Below are 16,284 nucleotides of genomic sequence, written 5' to 3' on the forward strand. Positions count from 1 at the left end.
GTCTTGAAAAGTAGTATTGTGAGGATACATATAGCACATACCTGCTTTATGAAAGCATCAGATAAACGTAATATATAGATATGTCATGTGGGCAACAGAGCAACCTATTCTGAATACTACATGTGCTGATTTTCTGTTAGTCTTACCCTTGTGTCTATGGGGCAGGGAAATAATGGTGAGGAAAAATACATGTGCTTCAGTTCAGTTCAGTTGCTCAGTCGTGTCTGACTCTTTGCGACCCCATGAATCACAGCACACCAGGCCTCCCTGTCCATCACCAACTCCTGGAGTCCACCCAAACTCATGTGCATCGAGTTGGTGATGACACCCAGCCATCTCATCCTCTGTCATCCCCTTCTCCTCCTGCCCCCAATCCCTCCCAGCATCAGGGTCTTTTTCAATGAGTCAACTCTTTGCATGAAGTGGCCAAAGTATTGGAGTTTCAGCTTCAGCATCAGTCCTTCCAATGAACACCCAGGACTGATCTCCTTTAGGATGGACTGGTTGGATCTCCTTGCAGTCCAAGGGACTTGCAAGAGTCTTCTTCAACACCACAGTTCAAAAGCATCAATTCTTCAGCACTCAGCTTTCTTCACAGTCCAACTCTCACATCCATACATGACCACTGGAAAAACCATAGCCTTGACTAGACAGACTTTTGTTAGCAAAGTAATATCTCTGCTTTTTAGTATGCTATCTAGGCTTAGTCATTGCCTTTTCTTCCATGGAACTCCCCCAGACAGTGTCCAGAGTGTATTTGGACATTTAATTCTGTTGTTTGACAGTCAAAATAATAGGACTTTAAAAAAAATCTATGGAGTATGACCCAGAATCCTACCATCACGCAGAGCTCAAATATTTAACTCATTTTACATTAACTTCTGCATTTCACTTTCATATATATTTATATTTTAAGCAGATGTCATTATAAGGTACACATGACGCTGTATTTTATCAGATAACATTATATGGTAAAATTCCAAGCATTCTCCTGTGCCTTTTCCTAGTCTTCATAATTACTATTTTCATGGTTGTGTGATGCTGTATCAAGTTAATAGATCACACTTCGGCCACCTGGTGTGAAGAACCGACTCATTGGAAAAGACTTTGATGATGGGAAAGATCAAGGGCGGGAGGACAAGGGGATGGCAGGGGATGAGATGACTGGATGGCATCACGTCTCTATGGATATGAGTTTGAGCAAACTCTGGGAGATAGTGAAGGACAGGGAAGCCTGTCATGCTGCATAGGATGACATGGGATCATAAAGAGTCAGACATGACGCAGCAACTGAACAACAAGGATGACGACTTAACTCTCCCTTGCTAGTAGTTTGTATCCCTGCCATTGTTTTGGCAATGAAGCTGGTGGAAAACAATTGCTTTGAATCTAATTTTTTTTTTTTTTTGCTTTTAGATGTTACTCTGGATTCTAACACCTTGGGAGCCTGCAATGAATGTTATGGATTTTGTTTCCCAAATTAAGGAGGTGATGAACTAGCCTTCATTTCAAGATCTGTACAATTGAGACTGAGTTCTACACCACCCCCACCCCCAAATCTTCCTCACTGTTCTCTCTTTTATACCCCTCTCAGAGAAGGTGATGGCACCCCACTCCAATACTCTTGCCTGGGAAATCCCATGGACGGAGGAGCCTGGTAGGCTGCAGTCCATGGGGCCGAGAAGAGTCAGACACGACTGAGCGACTTCACTTTCACTTCTCACTTTCATGCATTGGAGAAGGAAATGGCAGCCCACTCCAGTGTTTTTGCCTGGAGAATCCCAGGGATGGGGAGCCTGGTGGGCTGCTGTCTATGGGGTCACACAGAGTCAGACATGACTGAAGTGACTTAGCAGCAGCAGCAGCATGAAGAAACTAAAAAGAAAATCAGTCCTAGTATTAACAAGACTTGAAACCTGTATTCTCTCCCTAAGAACTCTATTGTGGTTGAATGGGGCTACTGTATAGAGAATGGTTATAGGCAGTTGATATCCAGGCAGTTGATAATGGTTAAGCTCAGAGGATCTGCCTCAGAGATTTGCAGTTACGTCTCTTCTCTGTTACATAATGATTAAATAGCCACAGAAAGTTACTTCATAAGATACAGTTTCCTATATGGAAAACATGAGACAACAGAGGTAAAACTGTCAGCATTTCTCTGGCATAAAGTCAATTATCAGTTCAGTTCAGTCATGTCTGACTCTTTGGGACCCCATGGACTGCAACAAACCAGACCTCCCTGTCCACCACTAACTCCCAGAGTTTACCCAAACTCATGCCCATTGAGTTGGTGATGCCATCCAACCATCTCATCCTCTGTTGTCCCCTTCTCCTCCTGCCTTCAATCTTTCCCAGCATCAGGGTCTTTTCAAATGAAGTAGTTCTTCACATCAGGGTAGCCAAAGTATTGAGTTTCAGCTTCAGCATCAGTCCTTCCAATGAACACCCAGGACTGGTCTCCTTAGGATGGACTGGTTGGATCTGCTTGCAGTCCAAGGGACTCTCAAGAGTCTTCTCTAACACCACAGCTCGAGAGCATCAATTCTTCTGCACTCAGCTTTCTTTATAGTCCAACTCTCACATCCATACATGACCACTGGAAAAAACGTAGCCTTGACTAGATGGACCACTGTTGGCAAAGTAGTGTCTCTGCTTTTTAATTTGTTGTCTAGGTTGGTTATAACTTTCCTTCCAAGGAGCAAGTGTCTTTGAATTTCATGGCTGAAGTCACCATCTGCAGTGATTTTGTTGCCCCCCCAAAATAAAGCTGTCACTGTTTCCCCATCTATTTGCCATTATGAGAAACGCTGGGCTGGAAGAAGCACAAGCTGGAATCAAGATTGCTGGGAGAAATGTCAATAACCTCAGATATGCAGATGACACCACCCTTATGGCAGAAAGTGAAGAAGAACTAAAGAGCCTCTTGATGAATGTGAACGAGGAGAGTGAAAAAGTTGGCTTAAAGCTCAACATTCAGAAAACTAAGATCATGGCATCTGGTCCCATCACTTCATGGGAAATAGATGGGGAAACAGTGGAAACAGTGGCTGACTTTATGATCTCTTTTTCTGTGAGTTTGTTTGGCTGTTTCTTTTACAGTGTAATTGACCTACAACACTATGTTAGTTTTTGGTGAACAATATAGTGATTTGATACCTCCATACACTACAAAGTGATCACCACAAAAAGTCTAGTTACTGTCTGTCACCATACAAAGGTATCACCGCATTATTGACTATATATATTCTTGTGAGTAGACTTCTGTAACCCAGCCAGAGGCACGGCCGAGCATGGAAAGGTAGGGTGGAATGTAGAGGAAACTTGAGGGCTCAGGAATGTGTGGAGTCTGTGTTAGGGGGACAGAGCAGGATGCACCCTGCCTGGAGAGGGGCCTGGGAAGACCCAGAAGACGAGGGACCTGTCCTGGGTTTGTACTGTTCCCTGAACTGATATCAATTGTGAATTCCAGGAGAGCAGTGTCGAAATGAACTTAATATTTCTCCAGATGAGAAAAGGTGCCCTTGGGGAAGGAAAACCTGGTTGGGCTCTGACATTCAATTTCCAGCACTTTAGCTTCTAAGAGAACTCTAAAGACGCCTTCCTAACCCACTTTTCTGCTACATTTCCCGGCCCCTCTTCCTGCCCCCACCCTTTTCCCTGCAGGCTGCTGCTCAGGCCACAGGCTGTGGATTCTTTGAGAAGCAGTTCATTCTGCTCCGGGCCCTAGCAGACAGAATTCCTGACCTGGGTTTTTTCTAGTAGGAAGGCCAAACCGGAGGGTCGAGAAATGTGAGAATGAGGTGAATGACTGAAGGAGGAAACTGTCCATTCTGGCCATCCTCTCTTTAATTCACTGGCAGTCAATTTAGTAGAAATGTACTGTGTTAAAGTGAAAGAAAGAAAAAAGAAATGAAAAATCCCAGTAAGGTTCATGGAGTTTGGAATATAATTTTGCATGGAGTGGAGAGTTAAGAAGCACTTTCCCATTTGATGCTGAGTTCATATTTGGAGTGACACATCTTTCAGCACTGGCTGTACCAGCACATTTGCCCGGAGGAAATCCTGAGAACATTCCCATGTGCCCTCTTTTAAGTAAGTTGTAAAGATGAGTTAGGTTGGGAGGTGGACATAAGACATGCTTCTTTATCTCTTGTATTTTCAGCGGACACCAAGGACATCTTGTTCCAGACATAAGGGCAGAAATGAACCACCACATCCACACTTCACCCAGAAGGGCCTTCACCAACATCCTGTCTTTTGAAGAAGCAGCAGATACGACTAGGTCAGAGCTGATCTGCCAGCAGGTAAGTGGGCTTGGCCTTCAGATGACTCCAGAGGGTTCAGTGGAGCTGAGAATAACAGTCCACACACAGTTTTCTTTAAAAAAAAAAAAAAAAACCTATCTATTTTTGTCCATGCTGGGTCTTCGTTGCAGCACACAGGTTTTCTCTGCTGCTGCTGCTGCTAAGTCACTTCAGTCATGTCCAACTCTGTGCGAACCCATAAACGGCAGCCCAGCGGGCTCCCCTGTCCCTGGGATTCTCCAGGCAAGAACACCAGAGTGGGTTGCCATTTCCTTCTCCAATGCATGAAAGTGAAAAGTGGAAGGGAAGTCGCTCAGTCGTGTCCGACCCTTAGTGACCCCATGGACTGCAGCCTACCAGGCTCCTCCATCCATGGGATTTTCCAGGCAAGAGTACTGGAGTGGGGTGCCATTGCCTTTCTGCAGGTTTTCTCTAGTTGCTGAGAATAGGGGCTACTCTCTAGCTGTGGTGCTTCACGTTGCGGTGGCTTCTTTTGTGGAGCATGGCCTCTAGGGCACACAGTCTAAAGTAATAGCGGGTCCTTGAGCTCGAGAGCACAGGCTAAGTAGCTGTGGTGCATAGGCTTCATTGTTCTGTGGCATGTCAGATCTTCCCGGATCAGGGATCGAACCTGTGTCTCTTGAGCTGCAGGCAGATTGTTTCCCACTGAGCCACCAAGGAAGCCCCCACGCAGTTTTTTCTATCAGTTCAGTCACTCAGTTGTGTCTGACTCTTTGCGACCCCATGAATCAGAGCACTCCAGGCAGGCTCCCTGTCCATCACCAACTCCCAGAGTTTACTCAAACTCAAGTCCATCGAGTCGGTGATGCCATCCAGCCATGTGATCCTCTGTCGTCCCCTTCTCCTCCTACCCCCAATCACTCTTGGCATCAGGGTCCTTCCCAATGAGTCAACTCTTCGCATGAGGTGGCCAAAAGTATTGGAGTTTCAGCTTTAGTATCAGTCCTTCCAATGAACACCCAGGACTGATCTCATTTAGGATGGACTGGTTGGATCTCCTTGCAGTCCAAGGGAGTCTTCTCCAACACCACAGTTCAAAAGCATCAATTCTTCGGCGCTCAGCTTTCTTCACCGTCCAACTCTCACATCCATACATGACCACTGGAAAAACCATAGCCTTGACTAGATGGACCTTTGTTGGCAAAGTAATGTCTCTGCTTTTTAATATGCTATCTAGGGTGGTCATAACTTTTCTTCTAAGGAGTAAGTGTCTTTTAATTTCATGGCTGCAGTCACCATCTGTAGTGATTTTGGAGCCCCCAAAAATAAAGTCAGCCACTGTTTCCAATATTTCCCCATCCATTTCCATGAAGTGATGGGACCAGATGCCATGATCTTAGTTTTCTGAATGTTGAGCTTTAAGCCAACTTTTTACTTTCCTCTTTCACTTTCAACAAGAGGCTTTTTAGTTCCTCTTCACTTTCTGCCATGAGTGGTGTCATCTGCATATCTGAGGTTATTGATATTTCTCCTGGCAATATTGATTCCAGCCTGTGCTTCTTCCAGCTCAGTGTTTCTCATGATGTATTGTGCATGTAAGTTAAATAAACAAGGTGACAATATACAGCCTTGACATACTCCTTTTCCTATTTGGAACCAGTCTGTTGTTCCATGTCCAGTTCTAACTGTTGCTTCCTGACCTGCATACAGGTTTCCCAGGAGGTAGGTCAGGTGGTCTGGTATTCCCATCTCTTTCAGAACTTTCCACAGTTTATTGTGATCCACAGAGTAAAAGGCTTTGGCATAGTCCATAAAGCAGAAATAGATGTTTTTCTGGAACTCTCTTGCTTTTTCGATGATCCAGCGGATGTTGGCAATTTGATCTCTGGTTCCTCTGCCTTTTCTAAAACCAGCTTGAACATCTGGAAATTCACAGTTCACGTACTGTTGGAGCCTGGCTTGGAGAATTTTGAGCGTATACTTTGCTAGTGTCTGAGATGAGTGCAATTGTGCGGTAGTTGAGCATTCTTTGGCATTGCCTTTCTTTGGGATTGGAATAAAAACTGACCATTTCCAGTCCTGTGGCCACTGCTGAGTTTTCCAAATTTGCTGGCATATTGAGTGCAGCACTTTCATAGTATCATCTGTCAGGATTTGAAATAGCTCAACTGGGATTCCATCACTTCCACTAGCTTTGTTCATAGTGATGCTTTCTAAGGCCCACTTGACTTCACATTCCAGGATGTCTAGCTCTAGGTGAGTGATCACACCATCGTGATTATCTGGGTCTTGAAGATCTTTTTTGTATAGTTCTTCTGTTTATTCTTGCCACCTCTTCTTAATATCTTCTGCTTCTGTTAGGTCCATACCATTTCTGTCCTTTATCGAGCCCATCTTTGCATGAAATATTCCCTTGGTATCTCTAATTTTCTTGAAGAGATCTCTAGTCTTTCCCATTCTGTTGTTTTCCTCTATTTCTTTGCACTGATCACTGAGGAAGGCTTTCTTATCTCTCCTTGCTATTCTTTGGAACTCTGCATTCAGATGCTTATAGCTTTCCTTTTCTCCTTTGCTTTTCACTTCTCTTGTTTTCACAGCTATTTGTAAGGCCTCCTCAGACAGCCATTTTGCTTTTTTGCATTTCCTTTTCTTGGGGATGGTCTTGATCTCCTGTACAATGTCATGAACCTCCGTCCATAGTTCATCAGGCACTCTGTCTATCAGATCTAGTCCCTTAAATCTATTTCTCACTTCTACTGTATAATCATAAGTGATTTGATTTAGGTCATACCTGAATGGTCTAGTGGTTTTCCCTACTTTCTTCAATTTAAGTCTGAATTTGGCAATAAGGATTTCATGATCTGAGCCACAGTCATCTCCCAGTCTTGTTTTTGCTGACTGTATAGAGCTTTTCCATCTTTGCCTGCAAAGAATATATCAATCTGATTTCAGTGTTGACCATCTGGTGATGTCCATGTGTAGAGTCTTCTCTTGTGTTGTTGGAAGAAGGTATTTGCTATGACCAGTGTGTTCTCTTGGCAAAACTCTGTTAGCTTTTGCCCTGCTTCATTCCATACTCCAAGGCCAAATTTACCTGTTACTCCAGGTGTTTCTTGACTTCCTACTTTTGCATTCCAGTCCCCTGTTAATGAAAAGGACATCTTTTTGGGGTGTTAGTTCTAAAAGGTCTTGTAGGTCTTCATAGAACCATTCAACTTCAGCTTCTTCAGCATTACTGGTTGGGGCATAGACTTGGATTACTGTGATATTGAATGGTTTGCCTTGGAAACAAACAGAGATCATTCTGTAGTTTTTGAGATTGCATCCAAGTACTGCATTTTGGACTCTTTTGTTGACCATGATGGCTACTCCATTTCTTCTAAGGGATTCCTGCCCACAGTAGTAGATACAATGGTCATCTGAGTTAAATTCACCCATTCCAGTCCATTTTAGTTTGCTGATTCCTAGAATGTCTATGTTCACTCTGCCATCTCCTGTTTGACCACTTCCAATTTACCTTGATTCATGGACCTGACATTCCAGGTTCCTATGCAATATTGCTCTTTATAGCATCGGACCTTGCTTCTATTACCAGTCACATCCACAACTGGGTATTGTTTTGCTTTGGCTCCATCCTTTCATTGTTTCTGAAGTTATTTCTCCACTGATCTCTAGTAGCATGTTGGGCACTTACCAACCTGGGGAGTCCTCTTTCAGTATCCTATCATTTTGCCTTTTCATACTGTTCATGGGGTTCTCAAGGCAAGAATACTGAAGTGGTTTGCCTTTCCCTTCTCCAGTGGACCACATTCTGTCAAATCTTTCCACCGTGACCCATCCATCTTGGGTAGCCCCACACGGCATGGCTTAGTTTCATTGAGTTAGACAAGGTTGTGGTCCATGTGATCAGATTGGCTAGTTTTCTGTTATTATGGTTTCAGTGTGTCTGCCATCTGATGCCCTCTCACAACACCTACCGTATTACTTGGGTTTCTCTTACCTTGGACGTGGGGTATCTCTTCATGGATGCTCCAGCAAAGTGCAGCTGCTGCTCCTTACCTTGGATGAGGGGTATCTCCTCATGGCTGCCCCTCCTGACCTTGAACGTGGAGTAGCTCCTCTTGGCCCTCCTGCACCCCATGGACTGCAACTATAGTTTTTTTCTATAGTCCCACAAAATTTTGTCTGTGTGATAACAGCTATTGTATCACACTTGTCCACTGATGGATTTGTTCCGCGGTTGGGCTGTGAGCTCCTTGAGGCAAGATGTCCTTTATTCATCATGGTTTCTGGATGTGGAGGCTGCTCAGTATCAGTATGGCACAGTGAGGGGTAAAAGCCAGGATGTTGGTGGGAGGCAGCCTGGGTTCTAGTGTGGGATTCTACTGTTCACTCTGTTCCCTGACTGTATACTGGATTTCTCTATGAATCAATTTCTTCATCTATAAAGTCTATAAAATCAGGCTAATTTTCAGTGTTTATCACAAAGGGCAGGTGTACAGATTAAGTGAGATACTGACTGTATTGAATAACTTGCTGGACACCTTAAACCACTTCACTGTGTTGGAGTCGTTACTATAGTTACTTTTACTACTGTTGTTTTCATGTTAAAAAAAAACCACAGCAAAGATAAGGAGAAATAGGCATGTGTCACGATGAGCATTCTATTCTTGCTTTGTTTTCTTTCTTGCCTAGTCTGAGTGAAAATTATGTAGGTAATCATGCAGGGATTTCTTTAGACAGTGGATTTCTGGCTTATCACATCTGAAATCTCATGTCTACTTGTGTTTGTGCTCAGTCGCTAAGTCGTGTCTGACTCTTTGCAACCCCATGGACTGTAGCTCACCAGGGTCCTCTGTCCATGGGATTTCCCAGGCAAGAATACTGGAGTGGGTTGCCATTTCTTTCTTCAGGGGATCTTCCCAACCCAGGGATTGAACCCATGTCTCCTGCACTGCAGGCAAATTCTTTACCACTGAGCCACCAGGGAAGCCCATATGACTGCTTACTTCACGCTTGTTTATCTTCTGTCTTTCTTTACTAACAGTCACACTTCTGTTCTGGTTCTTCACTGCAACGTGTTTAGCACATAGTAGATGTTTAGCAAACATTTCCTAAGTTACTGACTTGATGAAGGAAAACATCCCTGAAGTTTCATATTTACCAGTTTTAGACATTAAATGAGGAGAATGCCTCTTAGTTCCAAGTTAAAAAATCCCAGGGTAGGGGGCCCTTAACCTAGTTTGGGTCAAATGCCCAGTTAGCCACCAGGGAAGCCCATATGACTACTCACTTCACGCTTGTTTATCTTCTGGGTCACAGGGTAACATGGTTCTTCTGAATGTTAAATGGAGGGAGAGGGAGCAATTCCAGAACAAGAAGGCAATGCTCAGCTGATAAAATAGCAGATACTGAACAAAAATTATACAGTCCTTTCCTCTAAGGAGTTTACCTATAGTAATTTCCTCCTTTTCTCTCTAGTTTTGAATTTCGGAAGGGCAAGGCCATCTTGACCCAGAAAAACCCTTTATGCATTTACCCGAAAGAAGATTACTTCCATCTTATTCTACAATCAGGCGGCAAGTATTTACTGAGTAATGATTGCCTGCCAACAGCATGCAGTAAGTACCCTGTGATGTAGAGAGATAGACATGCAAAGTAGAGAAATAGATTTGGGAGTCATTTGCATCCTGGTGAGAGAAGAAGCACTGCAAACAGATGAGCTCTCAGAGAAGACAGGTGGAGAGGGGAAGGAAGAGGATCCACAGTCTTGGGAGACACCTCCACAGAGGGAAGGAGGTTGGCAACCACCTGCCAGCTGGGGCTGAGTGAGGACAAGCCTCAGGGAGCCCTGTTCTGCACAGACCTGTGTCAGGAGAGGGACCTATACCAGGAGGAATCCTACCCCAAACACCACGAACACCTTGAGGACACAGGTTCTGTCATACCCACATCTGTTTTCTTGTTCTCTGGCACAAGGCTCTGTTTCTTAAACAACCACAGGTGGTGATGTGCTGATAAAACATCCCAGTTCTTACGATGGGCGTTGCAGCCTGTAGTGATCCTGGGGAAGCACCATCAATCTCTCTCCTCCAAACTGAAAGACAAATGGTCTAGTGCCATTACCCTTCCTTGTCTGATATTGGTTACTGTTAGTTATCTTAACAAGCCTCCGTGAGGTCTCTTCCATGCTTTTGAGAGATCCATAAACACAATAATCTCAGGAATATATGGTGTCCTTAGGGATATTCAAGCACACAGAGTTCTAGCAGCATGTGAGCTAAATTGATAGACTTTTTAAAATGATTGACAATTACCAGTAGCTGGAGGTTTGAAAACTTATTTTATGCACTCTGTGAATGCACTGCTTCATCTGCTATTTCTTAGAGGGCTCATGATTCATCCTCTGCAGAAGGCACATTAAAAAAAAAATTGTTCAAGGGAAATCTGGTGAACAAAATACACCCGACTAGATTAGACACTTGTTTGATAACTGAATCACATGTTGCTTACATGCTTCACCTTCTGTGAGCCCTCCCACCATGCCGAAGGCAAACTTGCTCATCCACTTAGTACATGTTATGCATCATGTGACCGAAAATGCACATCCTTTGCACTCAAGTAACGTGTAAGATCTAATAAGGGAAGATAAGATGGGGACACAGAAAACTATAATACAAGGCAACAGTTGGTAATTACCAAACGTCCACATATTTCCCAAAGAGGTAAGATGTAACATTTTTGAGTAAATGAAATAAATGAAGGCATTGTTTAGAAGAGTGTATGTGAGCTCAGAGGAGGGAGATGAGTGTCTCATGAAGTGATAATATATACCTTCCTGTTGGATATGGAACTGCAGAGTAAGAGTGAGTTTGGGTGGGTGGAGCTGAAGGGAGAAAAGAACAGTATGTATTTGGGGAAGGAGCCTGGGCAGAAGCATTGAGATAGGAACCAGAGAGACCACGGAGGCCAGGCCGGCAGGTTTGCAGCAGATGGCAGGCAAGCTTGCTCAGAGGATATAAAGGATCTTGGAGAGTTGTAATATGTATCATATCACCCCTAGCTAAACACAGGATTCTAGGGTACTTGATTTTCATTTATAAAATAGCCAATGAATTCTTTTTGGATATAATAATTCTTACAGAGGACATGCTATCATAGTATATCAATATATAAGTCACTCCATTATATGGGGTCTTCAACAAATTTTTGTGCATTGAATGGTGATAAACTTGGGTAGAAACAGTCTATAAAAGATGTTTAAAATAACTTTAAGAAAGAGGACAGTGATGTTTACAATTATGTATATGGAGTTCTTATTGGAGAAAGTGAAAGTGAGAGTGAAGTCGCTCAGTTGTGTCTGACTCTTTGTGACCCATGGACTGTGCCTGCACCAGGATTCTCCACCCGTGGGATTTTCCAGGCAAGAGTACTGGAGTAGGTTGCCATTTCCTCCTCCAGGGGATCTTCCCAACTCAGGGAATTGAACCCCAGTCTCCCACATTGCAGGCAGACGCTTTACCCTCTGAGCCACCAGGGAAGCTTTCTTGTTGGAGATCCTCTGACAAGTATATAATTCTACTTTAAAATGATACATAATTGCTTATGCACAGTCCCATTGATGTCTTTTGTTTCTTAGAAAATAATTGCTATTTAAAAGAGATTTTATTATTTCAAATACCTCAAATATACAGGAGGGCAATTACTCACTCTTGTCCTCTTACTTTTCGTATTGAACGAATTGGATAAATATTGGAAACCTCTTTCAAGCATATGGTGTCTCTACAATCTAAGATGAAGGTGAACATGGATGGGCCTGACTTTGCCCACTATGTTACAACAGTGGAATATTCTATAACCTTTTCTCACTGTTGATAATATACTTGAAGCTTAGATCTTAGTAGCCACTGGATAGGGGCACAGAAATACGAGTAACTGATGGCGATGTCACATTTGAATAAATCAACAAGTCTAAACAATTTTATTGGCTCATTTCATCCTAGACCAACCTTTGCATATTACAGCTTGGGCTGTTGACTGGCTTTTATAATGCTGAAGTACCTTATATTCTATTTGAAATAAATGGAGGTATGAATAAATAAGCAAGAGAATAGATCTTCAGATATAATATACTGGTGAGATAGCAAATTAGATTACATGAAAGCAGCCATCATTCCATATACAGAGACATGAATTTTTTCCTTACTAATTGAGGGAGAACTTGGTTTTGAGCCCTTCCTGAAAAAGCAGAGAAGTGGCCTTGTGTAGGGAATCAGGAATTATGGAGTTTGGAGATTGGTAGAAGTCTAAAAAAAAGAGTGTTTAGATATTGGTGGATCTTTAGCTGTGTAAGCATGGTTCCTCAAAAATCTTTGTTACTCATTGGCTGACTTTCAGAAATGTTGAGCTGTCATCAACTGGCTGGCCTTCAAAAGCAAGATTCCTGATGTGAGGCTGTCATTGATCAATTAGGATGGATATAGACTTGGTTCTAGTGATGACTTGCTGCTATGGCTGAAGAGAAATCAGCCCTTTTCCTATGAAGACTGGGGTCTTTTTATGTCACTAGATACCATTGTTATCATCCTCCATGCATAAAATTTAAAATGCTGGTCTGACCTCTTTTTTTATCCGTGTTGAGGAATACAGTAAGAAAGGATAAAATTCTTTTTACAAGATAAAGTATAGAAAATACCAAATATTAACACAGGCTGTCAGCAGTGTTGACAGGTGAAGATAACAAGTGATATATGAATCGTTAACTTTTAAATTAAAATTTTCTATCTCTGGTTATATTATAGTCCTGAGATGCTCTAAGTCTGACTGTGTATTTGCATTGCCTTCCATATTATCTGGAGCATATTCATTTACTTCAGATCCCTGTTGTCTTTTGGAGAAAAATGGACATGATAAGTTGAATTAGTTTGACATATTAGTTTGGAAAAAATAAAGGTATAAAAAGGTGTCAAGTTTAAATAACTATTATCTTTATTCCCTCTTTGTAAAAGTTCTCTTTTGCAAGAAATTTGCATTCCGGGCTCTGTAACAGTGAGGATGGTGTGAAGGCCATTGGCTGATAATGGCCCAAGCAAGAGTCAGTTTGGAACTAAAAATTTAAATTTTCTATATATACCAAAATAAGCCATTATCCTCCGAGGCCACTGACCTTATCTCCTGGTGCTTTATTTAGTACTATCAGAGAAGTTAGTCATAGCATACCCATGAGACCATGCTTGGGACCACTGAAATATTCTTTCATTTTTAAACATCTGCCATTGCTATGGGTCTGTGTGGTCTTCTGGGGACTCCCACAGACTTGTTAAGAAAAGAGCAAAGGCCTGTCTGTCATCATTTTGGCATAAGATGGACTCTGAGAAATGCCAGAGAAGGAAACCATTGATTGACAAGGGAAGAGTGATGAGAGAGAGTTGCCTGGGGGAGATGTTTACACAGTTGAGAGGGCAGTTTGAAATAGGCTGATGGAAGAGGACTGATAGGAAGAACTGACTGATTTGAAAAGACCCTGATGTTGGGAAAGATTGAAGGCAGGAGGAGAAGGGGACGAGATGGTTGGATGGCATCACCGACTCAATGGACATGAGTTTGAGCAAACTCCAGGAGCTGGTGATAGACAATGGACAGGGAGTCCTGGTGTGCTGCGGTCCATGGGGTCGCAAAGAATCAGACACAACTGAGCAAGTGAACTGAACTGAATTGATGGAAGAGGATTTCAGGGAAGCCAGACAGTGAGATGGAGAACAGGAGAGATTGGCGGCTCTGCAGAGGGTGCCGTGTTGGAAGCAGCTTCTTCTGTTCGTCTTAAATGGTGCAGCCAGGAACAGGTGGAAAGGGTGACAAAGAAGCTGAAAGAGAAAGGACCCTGTCTTTATGACATTCTCCCCTTGCTGGAGCCACACCCTGGAGCCCTTCAAAGCACTTATAATCACTCCGCTTAACATTTCTCACCTAATTGCATCTCCTCCTGTATTGTTCTCTAATTGTTTCAGGTGTGTCTAAGTCAGGTTTCCTAGAGGGCAAATCTGCATTTGCTTTCTCAGTTCTTTACAGCAGAGCTAAGCACAGGGCTGAGAGCATAATTAAGCAAGCTCTCATTTCAGACTTGATTGGCTGACTGATTAAAATGGAAGTAAACAGCGCAAGTGATTATTTTGTCTATTGGTAAGAAGACTGGAAGACATTCATTTCCTAAGTGTTGCTGGATGAGTCTGAGAAAAGTCAGGGTTGCCTCCCTCCCTTAGACCTCAGTCTGACAATCTGTAAAATGTGATGACTCGAACTTTGTCAACACTGGTGTTGCTCCAGGAGGCCTAGGACTTACACGGACTGGGGTTCCAGCCCACTTTTTGCAAAATGTTCATCGTATCCTGTAGAGAAGCGATGCACAGAGCTTTGTGCTTAGAATGTTAATGCCAGGGGAAGAGGCACTGTGAGTTATACTTCTTTTCCTGCATTTAAATTCTTTTTAAAAAATGGTGAAATGGTGAAGGCATCTTGAGAAATGTTTTACTATTTTACTTTTGGTTCCCAAATTATGCACTGCCTGGATTTGTGTACCCCTCGATAATGAGGGAACATCACAGGCTGGATGATAACAATAACTCCCGAATAGGGTGAGAAAGTCGTTTATCTTTCTGTTTCCACTCTGCCGGCAAGCATCTGAAAATCACTAACATTCCTATTTGAATAAATATTTTGGTAAGATATGTTCATTTGAATTTTTACCCTCAATAACTCAGATTGTGATGGGAAGAAAGAAAAGAGATGAAATAGTTTTTATTAAGAATTTCCACTGCATTTCTGAAAGTGCTGTTCATATTAGAATATCTTTTTCTATTTGATATTTTTTTCTTTTCCTGAACAGGTTTGACTCTGTTAGAGGTATACTGCTCAACAGGAATGTGTGTATGGGGAATGACAACAGGAAAAAAATTGAAGATAATCCCTTATCCTCCTCATACATTTATCACCTGCTCTCTGCAGGTGTTACCAATTAAGTTATAGCTCTTGCTACCCCAAAGCCTTTTTATTTCCTCTCTCAGATTTTGAAAGGTAGATACTGGAGTATCTAAGCTCAGTTGAGTTTTGTGCCCTCTTGATACCAAATGCCTAACTTCTCCAATTAAGGCATTTAAGAGGCTGCTAATGATAACACATCATGATGGTCCATATGGAAGATCAGGAGAAACAGCTACCTTGAAGTAGATATCTCCTTCAGATTGTGAACAGTATTTAACCTAATAGCAAGCAAAAACGGATATGTTGGAGGAAATCAACAAATAGTCACCTGAGGGCCTCCTGTAGTCAGTCCTGTTTGCTGGGAAACAGAGAGCTAAACAAGACAGAACCCCTGGCCTGGGGAAGTTCACAGGAGACTCGAAGAGACTAATTATAAAAAATACAAGGTAAAAAAATACACAACCTGGAAGGGAGTCAAGATCAGCTAGATTGCACAATTTCAGAGGCAGAAGGTGTATCAGAGAGTGAGGCTGGGCATGCTTGAAAAGGCAATAATATAATAAAAAGTATCCATATGTATGATCTTTGTTATCAAATTGGTATAATGTCTCTTCCTTTGCTCTCAGGCATCTCTTGCCCAGTTCATGTTTCCCAAGTTTCAGCATCTTGCTCACATATCTTCTTTCAGAGGCATGCACCTTCCCATCATCCTAATACTTTCTACCATCGCTGTATAAGCTGTCTGAACTCTGGATCACCTCTCTCCAACACAGAACATATTATTCTAACTATCACCTCCCATCACCTGGATAGTCTACCTCTTGTAATGCAACCCAAGATTACAATAAATTTCATCATGTAGCAGTGCACTGTAGTCTTACATTTAACTTATGGGAATCTAAATCTTTGTTTCCTTTTCTCCATCAGTTCTTATTAAGCCACATCTCCCAAGGGAATTTGGGGAATTGAAATTTGAAATCCCTGTGTGGGATTAGCTTTATTTTTTTAAAAATCAGCCAGTTTGTTTTTACCTATTATTTTA

At 42.4% G+C, this 16,284-nt stretch overlaps 1 long non-coding RNA gene across 1 annotated transcript in view; it reads left to right on the forward strand.

The window, feature by feature from the left end:
* Positions 1 to 16,284, forward strand: part of LOC133257376 (uncharacterized) — a 151,583-nt gene that overhangs the window by 80,955 nt on the left and 54,344 nt on the right. Inside the window, exons 3-5 of the long non-coding RNA XR_009739522.1 lie at positions 1,417 to 1,488; positions 4,163 to 4,304; positions 9,747 to 9,886. This is a non-coding gene — a long non-coding RNA (uncharacterized LOC133257376). The remainder of the gene's footprint in view (positions 1 to 1,416; positions 1,489 to 4,162; positions 4,305 to 9,746; positions 9,887 to 16,284) is intronic.

This window comes from Bos javanicus, chromosome 11 (assembly GCF_032452875.1).
Source record: "Bos javanicus breed banteng chromosome 11, ARS-OSU_banteng_1.0, whole genome shotgun sequence".
NCBI classification, from domain to species: domain Eukaryota; kingdom Metazoa; phylum Chordata; class Mammalia; order Artiodactyla; family Bovidae; genus Bos; species Bos javanicus.